The sequence below is a fragment of the Lactuca serriola genome, chromosome 3, assembly GCF_051521515.1.
Source record: "Lactuca serriola cultivar US96UC23 chromosome 3, Lser_US96UC23_V15, whole genome shotgun sequence".
Classification (NCBI taxonomy): domain Eukaryota; kingdom Viridiplantae; phylum Streptophyta; class Magnoliopsida; order Asterales; family Asteraceae; genus Lactuca; species Lactuca serriola.
In genome coordinates, this window is record NC_136410.1 from 179,098,864 (window position 1) to 179,119,542 (window position 20,679).

Sequence of the window (20,679 nt, forward strand, 5' to 3'; positions counted from 1 at the left end):
TAGCAAACTTGAGCCTTTTTATTTTCATGGTCATCCAATTGGAATTCTTTTGTCAAGTGTGGACCATTGCATCTTTCACATCCAACTCTAATGGCATGAATTGACCGGTCCATCTTGGTCATTCTTATATCCGTGGTGTCAAGCATAGCTAATACAACAACCATATCTTTAGAATTTCCACCCGCAATGCCTCTTGCTCCTTCATTTCTTGGATTTTGGTACTCACGGAAATGCTTTGAGAATTCTTCAATCAGCTCCTTCACTTCACCCGGATTTTTCTTAGTAAGTGGTCCTTGAGAATCAAGGAGTTGCCTTGTCATGACATTCACCCTTCATAAAAGATAGATACTTCTTGTTGTATGTTGAGGTCATTTTGAGGACAATTCCTTAGAAAACCCTTATAACGCTCCCATGCCTCATAAAGTGGTTCACCCGTATTTTGCTCAAAGTTGGCTATTGCCTTCTTGAGTTTAGATATTTTTAATGGTGGGCAAAATTGTTCCCAGAATTGCTCACGCATCTGTGCCCAAGTAGTAATTGCATCGGGTGGAAGTGCTTTCAACCAATCTCTTGCAGCTCCTTTAAAAGTAACGGGAACATTTGGGATATTGAAATAGTCTGCAATATCATTGACTTCATCTAAGTGCTTGTAAACATCCTCATGGTCCTTTCCATAAAATGGTATATCCTTAAGTGCAACAAGAATGTGTCCTTTCAACTCGAATGTTGTAGTGGCGGGAATTGTAGGTTGTACTAGATCGGGACCAACATCGTCTCTTATCTGCTTCTTGTATGCTCCCATGTACATATCCACAATGTTTGCCATCTTGTTTTCTAGCTCATCTTCGTTTTCACTCCTTTCTAATGCAAATTCAGGCTCGGATTCGTATTCGGATTCTTGTGGGTTAGATATTTGATCAAATCTTTCTACCTTGATTTTGTCCTTTGATGATGTACTTGACTTTCCCACTTTCTTTCCTGTTTTCTTTCCAAAGACTGATTTGAGATCCTTGAAAGGTGACTTCTTTGGTGTTTCGTTGACTCCTGCGTTCTTATCCGTCTTTTTGTGAATGGCCGACTCTAGATCTTCAAGTGGTGGCACCAAAGGCGTGTTGGAACCTCTGGTCATGAACTATTGCAAAATAAACAAAAATAAAAACGTAAAACTGAACAAAAACAAAGAAAAAGAAAAACAACTAGAATCACATCGTGAGCCTTAAAAGCTCACGTCGTGAGTTCAGTTCCGAACAAAAAAAAACTAAGCTGAAAAATAACTTTTTGCAGGTTTTACCCCACAAAAGGATCGATTAACCTAAAGAAAATAAATCAACAACTAAAATGGTTGTTCCCCGGCAACGGCGCCAAAAACTTAATATGCACAAAAGTACCTAACAGTTTTAAAGTTATTTCCTAACTAACTTAACTAACCAATATGCACCTAGGCAGTGTACCTAGTCGGATTGTAATGTAGTCTAAGTAAGTCGGGGTCGAACACAGGAATGGTTTTTATTAATTAATCTAACTACTATTAAGTTAACCTAAGATTCTAGCAAAGTAATGGTTTTTATCTTATTTTGCAAATTTAGATGAACTTAATTCATTAACTATTATTCAATCAATTAACAAAAACACTTCTGTTAGTTTGTATCCACTTTCCCTCAATGGTTTTAAATAATAATTATGACAATTCTGTTGGTTACCAATTAAGAAATTATTATCAATTCAATTCCAAATTTACTAATATTCAATTAATTCATGTGGAGCTATGTATAATCACACATAATTTAACACAAAATCAATTATTAAATAGAATTGGAGCTATGTAAGATTGGGTTGACAAACACAACTGATGGTTACAATATGAGTTCTTTAGCACAACCAAATTCAATAATTCAATTAGTTACCTAAGATTAGTTCGATCTTAGCTATAATAATCTAATGTTCACTAAATTACTAGGTAATCAAATTCATGCAGATTAATGATCACTAACTACACAGAATAAGAATCTAAAGCAATCTAGTTATCAAATTAAGCATGCTATGTGTAATCAATCAAACGCAAGACATTAACCAACAATAAAAGTATAAATTACTATAAGCAAACCATGAGTTCCAGCTTCATCTAGCTAACAGAAGCAGCTAGATTTAGCTACTCATTCTAACAAACAAACATAACCAAGTCATAATTGAAAACATCATAATGTACCAAACTAGAAAAATGGATTGTGAACTTCTTCTTCTTCTTCCTTGGTATTAGAACCAATTCCCAAGCCTTCCTTATTCTGAAATTCGACTCCCGGAACCCTTCTCAAGTCATCCAACCTCTTTAAAGTCGTAGGGATCAAGGACTTATATATTTTTCGAAATATCCCCACTCACGTCGTGAGTTTAGTAGTTATCCGTGTTTAACAAGAACTCTTGATCCGCGATGTTTACCTTCTAGAAGCCCTTACTCACGTCTTGAGTCTTTAATACTCACTTCGTGAGTACATATTTTTCTAGATTTTTTATCCTTCAGGCCTTTATCCTCCAAAGTTCCATTTTTAACGCTTCTAGTCCCTTTCTTCAAAATGTCTTCTTTTTGGCTGCACAATATAATTTACCTTATAAGTACCATTTATCTATGCAAATAGCCAAAATATTAATCAAAATATAATTAAATATTGTCTAAAAATATGTATGAATATGGAAATATCACACGGTAAAGCAAACATGGCGGCTGATGTTTTTAGCCAAAATGAGCGACCTGTTCAGGTTGTGTATGTCCGAATAAGAATTTTCAATCGTTTACCTGATATAATTTAGGAGGCACAAATTAAAGCAGAAAAAACGAAAAAAACTGAAAAGTTAGGTGGGACTATATGTTAAAGGGAATGCAGGACATGTTTTCAAGTAAAGTAAAATCATCAAAAACCATAAATATAGGTTGTAAGGGCGCGATTTTCACCATAAAAAAAAATCCTCTAATAAACCATCATTTAACAGAGAAATACAACAAAAGTCTTTTAACCAAGTATTTCAAAGAACAACCACTGACGTTACTTTTAATTCGAAATCAACCCAAAAAGAAACTACTTAAGTTTAATAAACCATATTATTGAAAGTGACTACCATGAAAAGTCCATGTGGTATATTCTGGGTTTTATTAAAAACAAATTTGTACAATGCGAAAAACAATTAACAATTAATAGGGAACATGCATCCTATAAAAGATCTATGTTGAAACGTCCCAAAATTCAAGACTAAAAATTTCTTTTAATAAAGTATCACTTAAAGTAAAATCATCATTTCAAAACATAAACAAAGTATTAGTTTTCAAAACACATGTTCATTATCAGAGTAAAACATTCCCAGGCTGACTAATCTATGGTGTGTGTCATGCGATCATCCCGAGCTCCATCATCCGCTACCGGAAGTACCTGAAACCAAAACTGAAAGCCGTAAGCACGAAGCTTAGTGAGTTCCCCAGATACCACATACCATACAAACCATTCATAGCCAAGAACCATACATAACCGACTTATCCATAACCAAGTAAGGTGCTATGTGCCAAACATAGTCTTGCCATTATGCCACGGGCCGCACGTGGTCTTCCTGGTCAAGCCTGGGCCGCTCCCTGGGTCTTACAGACAAGTGCCAAGGGCCACCCCCTGGTCTTACAGACGTGTGCCAAGGGCCACCCCCTGGTCTTACAAACAAATGCCAAGGACCACCCCCTGGTGTTACAGACAAGTGCCAAGGGCCACCCCCTGGTCTTCTATGCAAGTATCACAAAGACAACCATACATACTACTCTACTTAGCTAAACAGCATACAGTGTGCCATAAGCCACCTCCTGGTCTTTCATATCTATAGCATACAATGCGCCAGGAGCCACCTCCCGGTCTTTCATACATATTGCCTAGGGCTAACCCCCGGGTCTTCCTACCATCCATAATAACATACAGTATGCCAGGAGCCGCCCCCTGGTCTTTCATGCATATTCTAAATGGGCCGGCATTGGTGCCTTACACCCATACAAACAATGAGGAGACTCACCTCGCACTGCTGAACTCTGCTGATAATCCTCTGTCGCTGACCGACAACTCTCTGAACTCCTGCTCCACTAGCTCCTCGGGCTACCAATATCAAAGCAACACTGAGTCTAACTGACCCCCGAAAGACAACCAAATCAACTCAGGTCAAATTCAAAGTCCTGGTCAAAGTCAACCTTCCAGGTCAACCCTACTCGTCGAGTCACCCTACTGACTCGCCGAGTTCATAAGTCCAGAGTCCTTCCACTCGCGACTCTACTCGCCGAGTCAGCCCCTGACTCGCCGAGTCTACTGATTCCCGATTCCTGTCCTGTCCAACTCACTGAGTCCTTGCTCGAATCGCTGACTCGAGTCTTAACTCGAAGGGTCTGGGGACTTCGCGACCTGACTCGCCGAGTCTAAGAACAGGCTCGCCGAGCACGCGGCAATCTTCATCCAACTCGCCGAGTTCATGCCTATCTTCATCCGACTCGACGAGCTGTTCATCCCACTCGTCGAGTTCCTCCTCATCTTCATGGTACTCGCCGAGTCCACTCAAAGGACTCGCCGAGTCCATTCAGATCTCCCAACATGCAGAGGGCTTTTGAGTCATGCAGGGACTCCAATCCATAGATCCATACTTCCAAAACTCCATCCCTACGTAAAGTTGCAAACTTTACGTATAACTAAAGAGATCTAGGCTCAAAACACATTAGGGTTTGGTTTAAGGACACAAGGGCTTCACCAACTACTCATCTCCTGATGCTTTATGACATAATGGACCATCCCAACAATAGATCTGAAGTGGCAACAACATATCTAAGCCCCTAACCCGATTTGGGTCTCAAACAACCATAAAACCCCCAAATCTTATGACAAAATAGATCTAGATGCAAAGAAGGGAAAATGGCAGCTTAATACCTCCAAGATGAACACAACTGAAGTAGATCTCGAGCACACACTTCTCCCTTGAAGCAACCTTCTTGATCTTCAAGTTTCTCTCCAAAGTTTCCTTCCTCCCAAAGCTATTTCTCTCAATAATGGAAGCTCACACGAATTATAGGGTTTACAGGTCTTCTGGAGTGATATGGGGGCTGAGGGAGGGACATAACACCTTTTATATAGGATACAACTCCCGGAATTAGGGTTTTCCTCGCACAGACCAGACTCGCCGAGTCACCTTGGCCGACTCGCCGAGTCGGTCACTTACTCCTCGACCCGGATCCCGCTCCGACTCACCGAGTCCCTCCTTGGACTTGCCGAGTCGACCCCTAAACTTAGGGTTTTCTTCCCTTTCTTGGTCTTCAAAACTTTGAGTGTTACATATGTCATACACCTTGATATCAACATAAAATGAACAACTAAACTAGCGCAACCCTAGTGTAATTCGAAAATTACAAAGCATAGAATTACGTACCTTTTGATTTTCTATTGTAAATGAATCAAGACAATCCTTGTAGTTGTGAAGCTTGAAAAGACTAACACCAAAGAGATGATGCCTCTAATGGTTTGTACCCAAACCGTAGCAACAAGAACACAAGAGGAGTGAGAAGAGGGGATCAGAATTTTGGCTATAGGAGGCTAAGGAAGCATGGAAGAAAATATGAGACCCTTGGGTCTTATTTATAGATGACAAGGAAGCCTTCGATAACCCTAATTTGAATATAATAATAATATCTCAAATATGGCAATTATTTGACTCCTTAATTATCAATAAGGAGCATTCTAGAATCCTTAATACACAAGGCAAAATTGGCCATGCAAGGAGGATTCTAGAATCCCTATCTTGTTCAACTATTGAATAATTATAACTTATTTCTTATATTTCCAATTAATTCTAATTAGCCCGAAATTAATTCCAATTACTTTCTGATTAATTGTAAATTAATTATAATTGTTTCTAATTAATATATTACTCATATAATATATTAATAAATTATCCTCTCTCTCCAAATGTAATTCTTCTTAGTTGCTAGTTGTGAGGGCAACCCAAAAAGGATTTCGCTTTTATTTCAAGAATATACCAATTCCGTTATTGGCTTAGATGCCTTAATCCAATAGTCTCCCACTTGGATAAGTTTATAACTACAATTACAAATATAGACCTTTAAGTAAACAACAATGTAACGCCCCGATTTTCAGGCTTTTTCAAATTCATCTCTTGGTTTTAAAGTACGTCATTTTGGCCCTTGTTTTGGAAGGAAGTGGTCGCAAGAAGCCCTAGTGGAAAAATGGTAACTTTGGGAGTAGCTGTGGTACGCTAAGCGTACATGTGAGTACGCTAAGGCCATCCACATCAGTGCAATACCACTAATCTTTCAATTGTGTCACATCAACTTTGCAATGACTACTCACATCAGTGCAATAACACTCATCTTTCAAAAATGGTCCCCACTGCCATATCTACAACTATTTAATTAATCAAAAAATTCTTAATATATTATATATTAATTTATAATTTAAGAAATAAAAAATATAATATAATAGAAGTTTTTTTATTACATAAACATAATTATATATATAGGTAATTAAAAAGAAATAATAAATTATTAATAAAATATTATGACAATACATTTGCAAGCCTTTCAAATATTGAAAGTGCTTCACCTATGTGGCATACAATTTAGACAAGGTGGCATTGCAAATAATTTTGAAAGACCTTGGTGTGGATGCTCTAAGCGTACTAGGGTGTGCCCTAGTATGTTGGGTGTACTCTTGTCTAAAAGAAACCCTAAGTTTTAGGGTTTGTGGGGTACTTAAGCACATTTATGGATCATTTTACCTCACTCTTTCAGCCTCCAAGTCTTTGAGCCGTTTTTAGCAAACCCTAACCCCATAAGTGAGTGTGTTGAGCTTAAAGTGTGATATTGGTGTGCTTAAAGAAGAAGGAAGTGCATCAAGGAGTTAAGGAAGGAAATAAAGCTTGTAGATCTTGGATCATCATCTCATTTGGAAGCTCAAGAAGGTAAAATGTTGCTACATTTATGCTTTGTTTACTTGGATATCATTTTCGTAGCTTTATGATGCTCTTTTGTCCCAAAAGTCCCATTGTTATGCATGTATGGTTTGATCATTTTGGGTTGTCCTTTCAGACCCTAAGAATGGTTCTAAGCCATAAAAATGAGGTTCCTTTAGCTAGTTTGGCTCCATGCTTCTTGTAAAAGGTCTTATTGGAGTAAGACCATGTATTAAGGACTTTTTTTGGATGTCTAAAGACCAATTCCCAAATTTACTTCCTTTATTATCTCATTAATTTCATTTTCATGAGCCTTGAGCACATTGTATAGATCACCCAACGTATATCCATCAAAACTCTGTTGAGTTTTGATCATCAGAATTATGTTTCTCCACTCCTTTCGCAACCCCATCAGAAAGGTAAGGTTGTACTCAAGAGTCGAACAAATAACCCCATAGCGATTGCACTTGAATATCAACTCATTCAAGCGATCATAATACAACTCAATGGATTTGCTATCTTTCTGCTTGAATTTGCCAAGTTCCAACAAGCACTGTTTCACATAACTCTTCTTGGTCTTTTCACTTCCTTGATACTTTTCTTTCAGAGTATCCTGAATCTCTTTTGCATTCTTGCATCCTCGAACATAGTTGTAAACAACCAGTGGAAGAGCACTGCAAAGTTCACGAAGACACTTCTTATCATTAGCCTCATGTTTTTCCTTTTGTGCTGCCATACCGGTGGATAAACCTGCATTTCCGACTTCTTCAAGCCTTTAAGGCAATTTATCAAGTATGTTCCGAAGGGCATTCCAGAATACACATTATCAGACCACTATTCAGGATCAAATTCCGGAATCCTTTTCCGGATATGGATTTCGGATCACAATTCCAGATAATAACAATCTGGATCCATATTCTAGAATTGTTCATCGTATTTCAGACGAGTTTTTAGTATTCCATAGGTGTTTTACGGATTTCAGATTCGTTCCGGACGAGTCAAACAAAATGAGTATAATTGTAATAATATAATTTCCTTTAAAACATTAAAAATCACAGAAAAACAAATAAAACCTATATAATTGCATAAAGTGTATTGATGTCAGCATACAACATGCAGTAAAAACATATAGTTATAAACTTACATATAAAAAGTGAATCTCTTCACCGCTAGAAGAAGACAATGGTGATTTATTGGTTCGAAATTTCTTCAGAATATAGGTTCGAAACATTCTCGAGAACAAATGAAGTCGAAAAAACTAACTTTGAACTTTATGGTCATTAATTTAAAAAAATGATTATTCATGGAAATTATGATTTTATTAAACATAGATAATAATAACTAGGTGGGGAACCCCGCGTTGCGAGGGTCGGATGCGACAATTTTTTCCCTTGTTTGTTCTTTGTAAATGTTATTTGATCAACTATTTGTTTATAGTTTGAGTATTGTTATGGGACAGTAACATTGTTTCGTCATGGATAATTTTTTTGTTGTCGGATAAGCTATTTATCGAAACATATACTTCATGGGTTTATCATTTGGTTGATGGGATGGAACTGGAGAGTCGGCCACCTTTTGCAATAATGAAATGGTCTTTCATTATCGTTTAGTTGTTTCGGTTTTGTTTGTGCTCCTAGATTGTATTTGTTGAACTACTTTGAAAATAAAGAAAATAAATAAATACATAAATAAATAAATAAATATGAATATTTTTGTGTTATAGCTCTTTTTGTTCTAAGAGAATCGATTATTTATGTTATTAATGTATAGTTTGTTGGGAATTTTGTGTGATAGGTGTAATGACGACAACATCATAAAAATCAACAGAATGGTATAGTATCAATTTACAAAACATAAATGCATGATGGATTGATGGAAAATCAAATAATCCATGCACCATTGGAAACCATAAATGTTGTTCTTCTTTTTAACCCTCTCTAACTTTATCCTTGCTCCACATTTTATCCTTCTCTAACTTTTTGAATAAGACAACTCATTCCTATTTCCAACTACTGTCACATTTTTTTTCACCTGCATTCATACTTAACCTGTTAGGCTGATAAAAAAAATCACCAAATGAGTTCCAACCTTAATACCTGGAGGATAATAAAAAAAATCAACAATAATTTCAGCAACAACAAATCTCCACAATTCATTCAAGCCCGCGTCTAAATTCCAGAAACAACTGCAATACAAACCCAAAACGGAATTTCGTCAACAAATAGCGGTAAAACATAGAAATTCTTGTCACAAACATCACTATCAATTCATAGGAAAAAAACAAAAGGAAAATGAAATCCCAAACATCATCTGAAAGTATAATGTTAAAATAGGATTAAATGAAAGTAAGATTCTATTACAATGAGATATATATATATATATATATATATATATATATATATATATATATATATATATATATGTGTGTGTGTGTGTGTGTGTAAGTACGTTGCTATTTCTTTCACTTATCTCTAGAGAAAATCTAAACCATAACCAACATGTGGATGAGCATTGTGTATTAGGTGGTTGAATGTGGTGACACCACCCCACATAGCAGCACCCTGCCTTTGGACTGTGGCTAACCAGCTTCTCAATGGTCTGCACAAAATTTTTAGTCTAAAATTGCAGAAAACTAATAAATTCAATTGTAATCTCAAGAATAGATATGATTTTTTCAAAAAAAACCAATAAACGAACATTTTGAAAATAGCACATATAGGTCGAATTTATTTATACATGTTCCAAATTCTATATAAATGAGTTGGTCTCATAGCACACGCATGCACGCACGCACATGTGCACGGACGTGCGCACACACACCCACACACGCATATATATATATATATATATATATATATATATATATATATATATATATATATATATATATAAAGAAAAACATACTTACATCTACAATCTCATTGTTGACGACATTAGACCAACCTTTAGCAGCAATCCCAGACCTCTTATTTAAGTCCAAAACTATGTTTAAAATCGGCTCGGGAGTGTCGAGCAAAAAGGAAACCATGTATTTCCTATTTTCTTCAACCTGAAGCATGTAACGTCCTGATTCTACTAATTCCGCATAGTGAAGTCACCTTTCCTTTTCTGGAAACAGCTGCATTTGCAAACAACACATGTAAATGAAAATCATTAACACATCCAACATCAATCATGACAAAAAAAACAAAACCTATTTCACCAAGCTGTGAAACAAATGGTTAGAGATTAGGATACGATATGAGTTTTGAATCCAAATTGAAATAAGAGTTCAAAACGAAACAAATCCGATGCAATGGCAATAAATAATCAAGTCACAGGTAGAATTCGTGTAATTTACTCAAACACGCAAATTACCGTAAAGTGGAAGTCATTCCAGCAAAAGCACCTGCAGCTAATCTCCCAATAACAGAAAGCTCACCATCTTCCCCCTATAAAGTTTTTGCAAAACTCAACATCAATTTAATGGGCAAAATGGTCAAATCACCTTTTTTCAAGAAAAAGTTTTTGCATACCTCTTAAGACTCATAAGCAAATAGTTGAACTGCATTATAGGGGACGATGCGTAGCACCTGAAAAATTATAAGACATAACTGAATCAGTTAAGTTATATATGAGTGTTTTCCCATTAAGTATTAAATTTTACAAATTTGCCCTCATTTATGTTTTTCCTTTCATTTCCTCAAATAATGTAAAGCACCTGAGCAAGGTTACCCTTCCAATACCCTTTTACACCTTCTTGCTTTCCTATTGAAACAACTGCTTGCAAACAAATTTAACATTAAATGAAAGTGAGATAAGTTGATAAAAAATAAATGGAATTCATTGCTATTTCTTGTATTTAGCTCTAGATAAAATGAATATAAAATACCTCTATGAATCCAATTGTTTTCTTTGCAGTTTCTTGCCTAACTCTCAGCCCATGTGTCTGCAGAAAAAATGCTTATTAAGACATGAAAATGGAGGTGTAACGCTTAAATAGGAGCTTTTAATGGAATTTACCAAAAATCAAGATAACATGAACACCTTTTAATGGAATCACCATATCTGTTTTTTGAAACTTGGATTTTTTATTTTCAAAATTCAAGAAGAAAAAGAGATTAATATGCCCAATTATTTATTGTTCACGAAACATGTCAAGATTGGATCACGGCCAAAGAAACTTGCACCATTGTTGAAGATTGATGACATATGACCATACTACCCTTCTTTATTTTCTTCGTTTTCTCCTTCCCCTTCAATTTCTCATACGAAACTTGCATACGCTGGATAAACATAGCTGATAAAAAAAAGACCCGAGTTAAATTTAATATTGTTAATTTAATGGTATCAAAAACACCCTGGAATATGAGTAGTTACCTATCTTGAGAAGCTGGTTAGTAAGGAAACACCCAAACAAAATCCAAAACACATAATGAAAATTATCAAAATCACTATATGAAGCTCTAAAAATTATAAATTCAATTTTATAGGACCTAATTATCCACACACATACCTGCTGCGGCATCAGCCGACTGATTTCAACATTTGTTGAGGTTTTTTAAATTGAGTTTGCTTAGCAGGAATTTGCCTTTTCCTTTTTCTCCAGGACATTCCATCAAACAAATGGGGTGCAAAATCGTAACTTTAGACAAACGCTGCCTTTGATTGCTTATTTCACAGGAGAACATGACGTTTCAAATTTTCAAACAGATTTTTTATCTTTTTAAGTTCAAATAGAGTGATGAAGTATGGGCATAAGAACTTATCTTCACATCTGATACGCTTTCTTGCGGTGTTGCATAAAATGGTGTGGAAATAGAGATTGTGAGGTTGGATCTCGACCCAAATCCTAAACTCCAGACACAAAATCACAAAACTATATCTGTTAGATTCGAAAATTGAAAGAAATAGGAAGGAAGCAAGCAATATTAAAATTAGTGTTGAGGAATCTGTTGAAAATCTAGAAATTAATAACAAATAACCTTCCGATAAAAAAAGAAGAAGCATGAGATAGAAAATGCAATCCAAACGATCTCTTGTATCACATTATTGTGGAAGAAGAAAGAAGTTTACCTCTTATAGAGTAGATTAGAAGGAGATACGACATTCGATGGAGCACTTGATGAAGCACCTGGTTCCGGTACTTACTCCTTGTAATTACCATTTTTTTAAGTTAATGCATTTTGTCTGGGACTCGGCGAGTTGATGGACCAACTCGCCGAGTAGGAGTGGGATAAGACGCGGGGGACTGAACTTTGTACTCGGCCAGTCGGTTCTCGGACTCGGCGAATAGACCCTGTTTGGGCAAAAAAAAAAAAAAACCTAATCCGGGTGTTTGCACCCTATTTAAATGCTCTAACTTGGGCTCCTTTGTCCCTAACAATTCCAGAGAGCTGAAGAGCGAAACCCTAGCCCCCATTTTGTTCTTGAGAGTGATTTTGGCTTGTGAAGAAGATTTGGAGCTTAGAAGAAGCAGAAAGAGGTTGTAGTGTGCAAGGAGGGGAGGTAGATCCGGAATCTACACTGCAAGAGGCTTCCATTCAGGTAGAAAAGCCCCTATCTTGATCACTAGTTCTTTAGATCCCCTTTTTGTCCCTAAAATGGTAGTTTTCAAGCCCTATAACACCATACTCCTTGTGTTTGTGCTTAATGGTCCGAAAGGACTTCAGATCTAGATATTATGAACATATTAGAAGTATAAAGTTCCTGTGGTTAGAGTGATTAAGGTCCCCATAGAGTGTATGAACTCATAAAATGCTTGGATTTGCCTTTTGGAGCTTGTAGGGCCATGAATGCACGTAAAGTTTGCAACTTTACGTGATAAGCATGCCCTAGGATCGAAGATATATGGTTTTGAAGAGTTGCATGTCGTAGATTTGGTATATATGGGAAATGGGTCAAGGGACTCGGCGAGTCCCAAAGTGGAACTCGGCGAGTTCTATGAAGATGGCCTTAGACTCGGCAAGTTGGATGAACAACTCGGCGAGTCCTATGAAGATTGCCTGGTACTGGACGAGTTGTTCTTCAAACTCGGCGAGTCAGATGAATTGTTACTGAGTGAGAGGGGTTTAAGTGTTGAAGGTCCAACCCTTCATATCTGCACGCGGAATTAGCAATTTAGTGTGTAGCAATAGTCCCAGGAAACTCAAATCCTCGAAAAGATGCTCTGGGGAGGATTTGGAAGCGAGCAGGAGATCTGCTCGTGGGGACTCGGCGAGTTGTTCCTGGACTCGGCGAGTCGGGTCGCGAGTCGGTTCAATCGTCCCAAGTAGTGAGTTAAGGGTGACTCAGTGAGTGGGAAGAAGGACTGGTCGAGTAGGACCGGGTTAGTAGGAGAAGGACTCGGCGAGTCTATGCCATGACTCGGCAAGTCCACTCAACTGGAAGTTGACTTTGACCAAGGAGTTGACCTTGGACCTAGGGAGGGTCAGTCTTTTGACCTAAGGGTATTTATGAGTGTCTAATCTATGTTCATGATTTATAGTCGGAGGATCACCGGTTCAGCAGTCAGGCGCTCAGCAAGCAGACTTTCAGCAGCTACTTTGAGGTGAGTTACCTTCTAGTAGCGGTGGGTCTAAGGCCACAATGTCGACCCACTAGTAGGAATTGTATGATTAGATGATTGTCTCTGTGATATTCATCTAGGGTTGCTACTACCTGTGTTATGTTTATGTGCTAATATGATATGATGCTATATGCTAGTGACAGTAGGTGAGATAGTCCCCAGATTACCGGTCGATAGGGCCGAAGAGGCAGTCATGACCAGCCATGCTAGATAGATTATGAGATACATGTTATGTGGTAGTGGCAGGGGGTGAAATAGTCCCAGCATACGGTCGAGAGGACCGAAAGGGAGACCAACACCCAAATATGCTAGTCAGTATCCGGTCGAGAGGACCGAAGGGGAGACCAGCACGCAGATATGCTAGTCAGTACCTGGTCGAGAGGATCGAAGGGGTAGGTCGGGCACCCAGATATAGCTGACAATATATGTATGTTATGTGGTTATTTGGTATGAAGTACGCTGGGGGAACTCACTAAGCTTCGTGCTTACGATTTATAGTTTTGTTTTCAGGTACCTCTTCAGCGAAGGGGAAGGAGCTGACACGGTAGCGGCATATTGATGGGTTTTGGTCATAAGACATCCTATGTGCTCATACAAACCCTAAAGCTTGGATCTAGGTTTCTCTATTGTACATGCTTTGAATCCAAGACTATAAACCCTAATTCTAGCATATGGAAATCAATATTGACATATAATTAGGTTTAAGATATTACCTTGATTGTTATGTAGTAATAACAATCCAATTCCTCCTTGAATTGACCTTGGAAAGCTGAGAGTCACAAGTGTCACTCCTCTAATGGCTTACAAACACCATAAGCAAGTGGAGAAGGTATAAAGAGAGAGGAGGGAGGTTAGAATTCGTCCTTGGATCCTCTTGGGAAGGGTTGGTCGAATTCCTAAGCCCTAGGGGGTTTATATAGGTGTAAAGATTAGGGTTTTAGTCATTATCCTTATCTAGTTGCTTGTCCACCAAGCAACCATAAGATAAGTCCTAGAAACCCTTATCCTAGTCGAATTCTAAGGGATTTACACCTCAAATTCGTTCACCATATATATAAGATAATCCTTACCTTATTTTGTAACTATCACATAATTACAATTCAGCCCCTCTAGTTTAATTAATTACACTTGATCACAAAATTAATTCTTAATTAATTATTGACCAATATTAATTAAACAAATATGATTTCTCCTTTAATATATTATTCTTATAACATATTAATAAATCATAATAACCTTTCTCTCTTTATTTATTTCTCCATTCAAGTTGCTTTGGTGAAGGCAACCCAAAAGGACCATGCACCATCGGGTCAAGTACATACCAAGATAGTTATGGACTTAGACACTAATCCAACACATATCACACACACGCTCTTTGTTTTCCGCACTACGAGATATTCTGGGATTTGTACTCTGACATTATGGTTGTTTTATGTTTTGGTTTCGGACACGAATTATGTTTATGAAATGATGATGTTTATTCACAAATTTTTTCCAAAATGTTGATTTAAAAATGAAACTTTTGGCTGTGAAAATTGGGTCGTTACAAGTTGGTATCAGAGCCCTGATTTAAGGGATTCGGACACACCTTCGGGGGTGTCTGAACTCAAATCCAGGGATTAAGGAATTTCGAAAAAGAAAAAGTTTTATAAATGATTAAGTAAAGAGTTTTAAGAAAGAACGAAGTCTGTGATGTGCGCGACCGGCCAAGCTCATGTAAGTATTCCCCAAAGTACCCATACAAGTTTATGTTATGTTTAACAATTTCGGTAGAACAGCATGCTAGAATAGGACTAAGGATCTAGGAGTGATGCCTTATGTGCCTGCTTTATGCGCTTCAGCTTATGAGAATTCCATGCTAGTAATGAGTAGACAGTAGTAGGACAGCCTATTTAGGTTATGCCTGGTAGTATGAGCGTAGCATTATATGCTAGTTCAGCTTCTCACAATGAGGACATATTTGCTTGAGTAGTTTTTCCTGCATCCGAATGCTGCTTGATTTGTGCTTAGTAGGACTCTGAGTGATGGGAGTTAGTCATTAGGTGAATACGTCACGTCACATATGATCAGGGTTGAATAATCTCAAAGTGTTGGATTTGGCCCTATTGCGCAGCTCTTGTTTGAGTCTAACCGTTGTAGGGACAAGTATGTTACTCGAAGGATTATCTGAGCCTCATCACATGTGATGGTATTTAGGTAATGGCTAATTGGCATTACAAGGAAGCCTTCAGCAGCTGAGGACCGGTTTGGGTGGAGTCAGAGATTTTCCCTAGGGCAAGCCTAGACTGAGAATAACAGTGATTAGTAGTAGTGAAAGGGATCTGGTGGAGTCGAGGCAGTCCTTAAAGAAGGTACGGATAGATGTGGAAAGTAGTATGGGCCCGTACTACTGAAAGTAGAGGATCCGTACCCGAACTAAGGAAGGCCGAGACAAGACCAGGGGACTTGAGGCAGATGTGATCCCTTTAGAGGTATCAATATCACTAATGGTTGCCTGCGTGTTTTGCAGAATGGTGGTACTACGTCAGAGGTCAGCGGGTGGCAGTTCTGGAGAGGGATCGGGTTCAGGATCAGGATAGGAGCCAGTAGATGAGAGGCTACGCGAGTTCATCATGTCAGAAATCACCAGGGCCATCCTTGAGTCGACCCCCATCATTTTCGGGTCGATCAAGGAAGGGATAGTCGAGCTGATGGAGGACCGCCTCAGGGCGTTCAGGAGTGACATGGCATCTAGCCAGTCAGGATCTCGCGCACTGTCCTTTAAGTATTTCAGGGGCAATGGTGTGCCGGATTTTCACGGGGCGAATGACCCCATAGCTGCCAGGCGATGGATTGCAGACATTGAGTCTGCACAGTTGACTAGCTTCTGCCCCAAGGGGTCGAAGGTGAGATTTGCAGCAGGATGTTTGAGAGACCGAGCTAGAGATTGGTGGGAGTCCATCGGTGACTCGTTGGGAGCCTCGGCTGTTGAGGCTATGACCTGGTCGGACTTTGTGACCAGGTTCAGGGTAGAGTTTGCGCCGGCTGTCGAGCTTCAGCGGTTGGCCAGGGAGTTTTTAGATATGAGGCAGACAACGGAGACTGTGGCGGAGATCACCGCCAAGTTCCGGGAGAGGGCGTTGTTGGTACCCCAGTACGCGGGTGATGAGGATATGAGGAGGACCTGCTATCATGACATGCTACGAGCTGATATTCAGGATCATGTCAGTTTTTCAGCTTGCCCTACCCTGGACTCGATGATTGCCAGGGCAAGGGAGAGGGAGATAGATCTGGAGCACATCTGGAAGAGGAAGGCGGAAGAAGGGCATGTTATGGGGGCTTCGGGGAAGAAGCCCAAGGGACTAGATGCGGGGCCGAAAGGCCAACAAGGACGGGGCCGCTGCAGGAAATGTGGCAAGACGCACGAGGGAGTGTACAAGTTGGGATCGTCAGGCTGCTATAAGTGCGGCAAGTCAGGGCACTTCAGCAGGGATTGTACCGCGCCTGCACCTGTGATACGAACGTCTGAGTTGCTATGTTTCCATTGCAACCAGAGGGGCCACAAGAAGGCCAATTTCCCCCAGTTGACAGCAGCATCAGCACTAGTGAAGGTGCCAGCTCTAGCGACCCTGCGGATCACTGATGCCCGGCAGGGCAAGGCAGAGGCTCCAGTGGTGAGGAGTCGGGCGTTCCAGCTGACTACCGAGGAGGCACGCGCCGCACCAGATGTGGTGACGGGTATGATTCGTTTCCTCTATTTTATTTATATGATGTTATGATATTGATATGTGCTCTGTGTATATGCATTAGGATCGTTCCATGTGAACGGTATCCCAGTTCAGGTGTTGTTTGACTTGGGTGCCACCCGATAGTTTGTTTCTCTTGCGCTTAGCAAGAAGTTTACTGAGTCTTCAGGCTTGTTGGATTGCCCTCTAGAGGTAGAGATTGTCAATGATCGATCGGTGCGAGCATCAGCAGTGTTCAGGGATTGTGTTCTAAGGTTGTTGGAGGAGCGCTTTTTGGTAGATTTGGTTCCCATTCCGTTGCGTGGGAACAAGGTGATCATAGGCATGGATTGGTTGAGCCCTAATGCGGCGGTGATAGATTACGCACAACAGCTGGTGTGGATCAGGACCCCATGTGGGGGAGAGTTGGTGATCTACAGCGAGAGGCCACAGCATGGACCCGCAGTATGTTCAGCAGCGAGAGCTAGACGCTACCTTCAGCAGGGTTGCGCGGGATATGTCGCGTATGTTATGGATACCCGGGAGGCGGGTAAGGCGACGGTGAGCGAGGTTCCAGTGGTGCGAGACTACGCTGATGTGTTCCCGGAGGAGCTTCCTGGAGTACCTCCGGAGTGTCAGGTAGAGTTCAGGATCAACCTAGTCCCTGGTGCAGCTCCGATAGCCAAGGCACCGTACCGGTTGGCTCCTCCCGAGATGCAGGAGTTGTCTACGCAGCTGCAGGAGCTGTTAGACAAGGGATTCATTAGACCAAGCAGTTCACCCTGGGGAGCCCCGATTATGTTTGTGAAGAAGAAGGACGGGTCACATCGGATGTGTATAGATTATCGGGAGCTGAACAAGGTAACAGTGAAGAACCGTTACCCACTCCCGAGGATCGATGACCTCTTTGACCAGTTACAGGGGGCATCTTAGTTCTCCAAGATCGATTTTGGTTCGGGTTACCACCAGATGAGGGTCAGAGAGGAGGATGTACAGAAGACTGCGTTTCGGACGCGTTATGGCCATTACGAATTCGTGGTGATGCCGTTTGGGCTGACCAATGCTCCTGCCGCGTTCATGGACCTCATGAACCGTGTGTGCAGACCGATGCTGGATCGGTCTGTGATAGTTTTCATTGATGACATCTTGGTTTATTCCAAGACGCAAGAGGAGCACGAGGAGCATCTGAGAGAGGTTTTGGAGACCCTAAGGAGGGAGAGATTGTACGCCAAGTTCTCCAAGTGCGAATTTTGGTTGTGCGAGGTGTAATTCCTGGGGCACCTTGTCAACCAGAAGAGTATACTGGTTGACCCGGCCAAGATAGAGGTCGTGATGAGATGGGAGGTTCCGAAGTCTCCATCTGAGATTCGGAGTTTCCTGGGTTTAGCAGGCTACTATCGGAGATTCATTCAGGACTTCTCCAAGATAGTCGTACCCCTGACACGGTTGACTAAGAAAGCCGTGGTCTTTCGATGGGGGCCTGAGCAGTAGGCATCGTTCGAGGTTCTGAGACAGAGATTGTGCGAGGCACCAATCTTAGCCCTGCCAGAGGGCGTAAAGGATTTTGTGGTATATTGTGACGCACCCATTTTGGGGTTGAGCACGGTACTGATGCAGAGAGGGCACGTCATTGCCTACGCTTCGAGGCAGCTGAAGCCTCACGAGGCGAACTACCCGACGCATGATTTAGAGCTGGGGGTGGTGGTCTTCGCCCTCAAGATTTGGCGACATTACCTCTACAGGGTTCGGTGTAGCATTTACACGGACCACAAGAGTTTGAGGTACCTCATGGATCAGACGAATTTGAACATGAGGCAGTGTCGGTGGCTTGATGTGGTGAAGGATTATGATTGTGAGATCCTTTACCACCCGAGGAAGGCCAATGTGGTGGCCGATGCGCTTAGCCGCAAGGCGGCGCCAATCAGGGATATTTACATGCGGATGACAGTGGTGACTCCGCTATTGGAGCGGATTCGGGAGGCCCAACAGGAGGCCCTGAAGGAGGAACATCGAAAGAGTGAGCACATAGTGGGTCAGGTTTCCTCCTTCGATTATGACAGTAGGGGATTATTGACATTGCACCGCAGGGTGTGGGTGCTATACCTCGGAGGCATGCGCCAGATCTTGATGGAAGAGGCGTACAAATCCCGATTCTCTATTCATCCTGGGGCGACGAAGATGTATAGGGATCTTCATCTAGACTATTGGTGGCCCTGCATGAAGCGGGATGTGGCTTGGTACATTGAGCGGTGTTTGACCTGCAGGAAGGTCAAGGCCGAGCATCAGAGACCGCACGGAAAGATGCAGCCGTTGGATATCCCGTTCTGGAAATGGGAAGATATTACGATGGATTTTATCACGAAGCTTCCCAGGACCGTGCGAGGAGTGGATTCTATATGGGTCATCGTGGATCGATTGACCAAGAGGGCCCATTTCATCCCGATTCAGGAGAGCATCTCGGCCGAGAAGTTGGCCGATATCTATATCAGGGAGATAGTGGCGCTGCACGGGGTGCCAGTATCAGCGATTTCAGACAGAGATGTGTGTTTTACTTCCAGGTTTTGGAAGAAGTTTCATGATGAGTTGGGAACTCGTCTGCATTTTAGCACTGCCTTTCACCCGCAGATGGATGGTCAGAGTGAGCAGACCATCCAGACACTTGAGGATATGTTGCGTGCATGTGTGTTAGATTTCGGTGGTAGTTGGGATACCTATCTTTCTTTAGCTGATTTCTCATACAACAACAGCTACCACGCGAGTATTGACCTTCCTCCCTTCGAGATGATGTACGGTCGGAGATGAAGGACCCCGATATGTTGGGGAGAGGTTGGCCAGAGAGTCATGGGATGCACCGAAGTGGTGCTACGGACGACAGAGAAGATTCAGCAGGTCCTGAGCAGGCTTCAGACTACTCAGAGTCTGTAGAAAAGTTATGCCGACAAGCGCCGTTCAAACTTGGAATTCCAAGTCGGGGATATGGTTCTTCTGAAGGTGTCGCCATGGAAAGGCGTCATCCGATTCAGAAAGTGAGGAAAGTTAGGCCCAAGGTACATCAGGCCATTCATGGTTATAGCCGGGGTGGGCAAGGTGGCATATAGGTTGGATCTACCAGCCAATCTCAGCCAGATCCACAGCACTTTCCACATCTCTCAGTTGCGGAAGTGTTTGGTGGACGACTCGGCAGTGGTGCCATTTGGAGGATATTCAGGTCGATGACAGCCTGAATTACATCGAGCATCCTATGGCAATCCTAGCCAGGAAGTCAAAGGATCTGAGGAACAAAAGGGTGGAACTCGTGAAGGTGCAATGGCAGCACCAAAAAGGATCGGAGTGGACTTGGGAGCCGGTGGAAGAGTTGATGGAGCACTACCCTGAGCTGTTTCAGGATCAAGCAACAGACTTCGAGGACAAAGTCTAAGATAAGTGGGGGAGATTAGTAGCACCTGGTTCCCGGTACGT

General features: G+C 41.0%; 1 long non-coding RNA gene and 1 other non-coding gene across 10 annotated transcripts; one reads left to right on the forward strand and one right to left on the reverse strand.

Moving 5' to 3' along the window:
- The first annotated feature begins 365 nt into the window (after positions 1–365).
- On the forward strand, positions 366–472 carry LOC145096607 (small nucleolar RNA R71). Its single transcript, XR_013703983.1, has one exon. It is a non-coding gene; the product is annotated as a small nucleolar RNA R71 (small nucleolar RNA).
- Positions 473–8,760: 8,288 nt separating this feature from the next.
- LOC145093408 (uncharacterized) lies at positions 8,761–12,113 on the reverse strand. 9 transcript variants are annotated; one of them, XR_013702856.1, is made up of 11 exons: positions 11,934–12,022; positions 11,465–11,800; positions 11,329–11,341; positions 10,972–11,248; positions 10,841–10,897; positions 10,670–10,728; positions 10,485–10,541; positions 10,327–10,400; positions 9,878–10,087; positions 9,066–9,567; positions 8,761–9,000 (listed from the first exon to the last, which is right to left on the reverse strand). It is a non-coding gene; the product is annotated as an uncharacterized LOC145093408 (long non-coding RNA). The 9 variants fall into 9 exon arrangements; XR_013702858.1 differs by lacking the exon at positions 11,329–11,341; XR_013702860.1 differs by having other exon boundaries at positions 9,066–9,154; positions 9,468–9,567; positions 10,972–11,800.
- Between the last annotated feature and the right edge of the window lie 8,566 nt (positions 12,114–20,679).